A 4,457-nucleotide genomic window follows, 5' to 3' on the forward strand; every position below is an offset into this window, starting at 1 on the left:
GAGCCACAGTGATGATTAACCCAGGTACCCTGGCCTCTCTGAGCACCGCCCCCTCTAAGTATCTCTCCCCACACCCTTTCCCTATCAGTTGGCCCCCAGCCCTCTGGGCACCCCAGGGAAGCTCCAGGGCTCCCTCTTTGAATACATGCACACTGCCCAGCCTCTGTTTTGCCCCATGAAGGGGGAAACCTGAGGTTCATTACTCTTAACCTTTGGAAATAATGACCTCTTCTCCAGAAGACCTGGAGCTCAGAAGTGCAGGGTAATACCCAGTCCCAGGACAATGAGAATCCCTGAGCAGAGGATTCTTCTGGGACAAGGATGAAACAGCAGGCCAGAGATCAGGGTCCTCAGGGACAGCAGAGGTCAGAGGACCTGAGCCGTGGCTTGATCACATGTCCAGAACACACAGTACTCCGGGCCCCTCTTGCTCCATTTCACTCTTTCATCTCAGAAGGAAGGTAACAGAAGCTTTGGAGCCCCAGGGGGACACACGCTGAACTGAATATTACAGGAAAAAAAGTGCCACGGAAATAGAAATGCTGCAATGAGAATTAGAAACCAAAGTATCTGCCCTAAATACAACATGAGCCAAGAGTTATTTACACTGAACAATGCACTTTTCACATGCAGTATCTCACTGGGTGCATTCCCACTAAGAAAACCACACTGACACCCTCGTTTTGCAGATGGTAAAGCAGAGGCTCAGAGAAGTTAGGTCATTGCTGAAGATCAGACAGTTGACAGAAAGGGGACTCACACCAGGTTGTTACTCCAGGTCTCATGAAATAGTTTAAGGATTTATGTTGGTTAATCGAATGAAGTAACTAACACGCTGGTGCAAATTCATGATAATCCCTCGCTCACACAGTGTCATAAGATTTATTTATTTTTTTTTTTTAAAGATTTATTTATTTATTTGACAGAGAGAGATTACAAGTAGGCAGAGAGGCAGGCAGAGAGAGAGAGGAGGAAGCAGGCTCCCTGCTGAGCAGAGAGCCCGATGCGGGACTCGATCCCAGGACCCTGAGATCATGACCTGAGCCGAAGGCAGCGGCTTAACCCACTGAGCCACCCAGGCGCCCGTGTCATAAGATTTATAAAGACATTCCCCAACATTATCTCACTGGATCCTGCCAACAGCCCTATGAGGTTCTGGACGCTCTGGTTGTAGGAAACCTGACACTTAGACGACCAATTTCTGCACACCAGGCAGGAAGAAGAGCTAAAAACCATAGGTTGCTGCTCTTTATTTAGACTTCCCCGCTCTATACCCAGCCTGCTGTCTTAACCGCTGGACTCCAGCTCTTCCCGTGCCCAGACACCTAGGTGACGCTCAATAAATATTTGTTTAATAAATTAAAGAATGAATGAGAGCGAAGAGAACCAATATCAGATTACGAATGGGGAAGAGATTTAAAAGCTGACGCAGTGTACAAGTGGAGATTTTACATCGATTATCTCGCCACTCTGTCCCCTCTGGCAGGGGAAGTGGGATTCCTCCTCCCAACTTGGCTAATTCTACCGGGACAGGGAAGGGGCCCTCCTGGGAACCAGAGAACCTCACACCTGCGTCTCTCCCTACGGCCCCCCCGCCCCCCGCAGGCTCCTTGGACGGAGCCAGTATCAGTGGCAAGGGGACCCGGGAGGCCGCCAATGGGGCTCCTCCGTCGTGGGAGGAGCACCGGGAGAACGGGGTCGGGGGAGGGCGGGGAGGGGGATGACGGCGGCGAGAACCCCGGCGGGGCGGGGCGGGCCGGCACGTCCCGGTTCCGCTGCGGCGGAGCGAGCGGGGCCAGCTCTGCAGAAGGTGGCGGCTAGCTAGCCGGGACGGTCACATCCCGCTGCAGGGGCCGGCGGAGCATCCGCACTGCCTTCCGCAAACGGGACTCCGGCCACAGGCCAGGCCGCGCCGGCACCGTCCCCCGCTCAGGGAGAGACTATGCGGCCGGTCCAAGCTCTGGGGTCCCCCGCAGCCCCGCGGCCCGCTCCCGCTGCGCCTCCGCCTGCCCTCTGCCCGCGCTGTATGTATGAGTGAGGAAACCGAACTCAAAAACAGATGCACTAACACCCTGGGGATGGGGATAGGGTCAGGGAGAGCCTCAGTTGGTGATCTGTCCAAGACTGAAGGATCCCGTAATCTCCTAGAGGGTAATGACACTCCCACAATCTCAGGACTGGTGCCCATCCTCTTTCCACTGTCAGCAGGGCCAGAAGGTAGGTCTCTTGGGGTCTGTGTCCCTGGACCTGGGGAATGGCTGTCAGATGGGAAATGTCCTTCCATCCCCCAGGTCCGGGGGACAGACACTTGTTCAACTGTATCCCACTAGGTCCCAGATGGGCCCCCATTGCACCTGCATCAGGACTCTCGGCATCCCCAGGTGCCCCCACATCTTGCCTCTGGGTCTCAGAGGGGGAGGGTTCTTTGGGTACTCCCCCTCCCCCAGCAACTCAAAGGAATTGTCTGGGTCTGGAGGCAGATGCTGCACTGCACTACTCCAATGTCTTCCACGAAGTCTCAGGGGCTCCCCGTCTCACCTGGTGGCCCCCCAGCTGCTGGTGACCTCACCCCTTGGACATTTTTCCAATAAATGTTCTTGGACAAACTGGAGATGACTGTTTGGGATACTGTACAGTAAGCTGAAGACACTTCCCCACTGTCTCTCCCCTGACCACAAGGCCCTCTCACACCACCACCAACTCGACAGGAGCACTAACATTGTTTTAAGGTGTTTGTTTGGATTCTGTAGCCTTGAATGGGTGGGGAGAGGACAGAAATGGGTGTAGAAAACTAGAGCCCTAGTTCCTTTTGTTTTGTTCAGTGAGAACGGGGGAGAAGGAAAAGAAGGGGAGGTATATAAATTCTCCTGCATCCCTGGAAACGAAGGTCATACCACATGAGAGGGGCCGGTAACCTTTTTAACTTCACTGCCCACATTGACACCCAAGCTTTTCACCATTGATTCCTCTGACTCCTCCATCAACCTCGAGTTAATTTCCAGAAAGGGACTGAACGGTGTTTTGAGACAAATGAAAGAGAAGCTCCGCTAATGGATCCTTCAGTGCCACGTGCTCCTATCCTGTGCACTCCTGTACTCCTAGTCTTCCCCGCACTCACTTTTCCTTTTCTTTCTGTCTGCCTCTGTCTCGCTGATTCGGTCAAAGTCCATAATAACTGTAAAGTGCAAATGACTGTATATTCACTCTCTGCCACTATATCCAGAGGAGGATGATGGAAATAAAACTGAAGGGTTGGAACTCCCCTGTCAAAAGACTTATACTTTGGGCTCTGGGGCTACTTCCTTCCTGTGAAAATAGAGGCTTTCCTCTACTGTTTCCTAAATTCCAAAGGGGGGTAGGGGGGATGGTGCCAGTGAGAGAAAAACCACTGTTTTCCCAGAGGAAACCACTGATCTTTCCAGAGCAGGTGTATCAACGCTCCTTTTCTGCATCTCAGTCTCTCTGGCATGTTCCAAGAATTTAGACCAGTAATTCTGAAAGGGACCCCAATCCAAACAGATCAAGAAGTCATCATCCTTTCTACCTCACCAAGCTCCAATCCCACGTATCACAAGACTTAACTTCATCCTATCAGATAAGCCCCGTTCTCATTTGCCCTCCGCCTTGAACCACAAAAGCATCCAGATCTGGGCAGCAGTCTTTGATCCACTGCTACCCAGTTCTGCAGTAGTACCTCTCACTGGCCACTGGCGCGGAAACACATCGCAGACTCTGCACACCTCATCTCTTGGGATGGAAGTGGCACGGGGTATAGAAGCATGGCATAGATATAGGGAGCTACGAGTTCAGAATATAAAGGCTGTTTCAATGCATCAGCTCTGGGTTGAATCCCAGTTACATCCTTTACTGCTCATTTGTTAAGGGACCCCTCTAATCCCGAGTCTCCTGGCATGAGAAATGGAACTAATTATGCCATCCCCTTCAAAAGCTGTCTTTGAGATTAAATGAGATAATGCATCTACAACCTTTTGCACGGTAGCTGGCAGACGCATCCTGAGGATTCGGTTAGCTATCATTATTAGCCTTGTGATACCCCGCGCACATCATAGAGCCTATCTGGGTTCAACCCGGGCTGCTGCAAAACGTATGAAAGCAACCGCCCTGCCTTCCTCCAGGGTTGTAAGGATTAAAAGAAGTGTTCAGCCACACTTCACTCACAATCCAGGCAGGAGGAAGACCGCGATGCCATAGAACCTCGAGTTTGCGGAGGGCTCCTGGGCTTGGCTTGGGCTTGAGTTTGCAAGCGACGACAGGATTGGTTGAAGAGAGGATTCGCTCCTCTCGGTCCCGCCCTAGACCTCACTGCGCCTGCGCACGTTCTCACCGCTTCACAGCGAAGCTATGCGGTGACTTTGCGAAGTGTGTCTCCCTGTACTCGCGTCAGCGGCAGTCGCTGTGGCAGTGTTACGGGTTGTCAAGGTAACCACGGGAGTTGT

General features: G+C 52.4%; 1 pseudogene across 1 annotated transcript in view; it reads left to right on the forward strand.

Annotated features, from left to right (window-relative positions):
- LOC309870608 (glucokinase regulatory protein-like) overlaps nt 1-4,457 on the forward strand; it is an 878,156-nt pseudogene that overhangs the window by 48,756 nt on the left and 824,943 nt on the right. The gene's annotated exons all lie outside the window — the stretch shown is intronic.

This window comes from Mustela nivalis (assembly GCF_964662115.1).
Source record: "Mustela nivalis genome assembly, chromosome: 8".
In the NCBI taxonomy this organism is placed as follows: Eukaryota; Metazoa; Chordata; class Mammalia; order Carnivora; family Mustelidae; genus Mustela; species Mustela nivalis.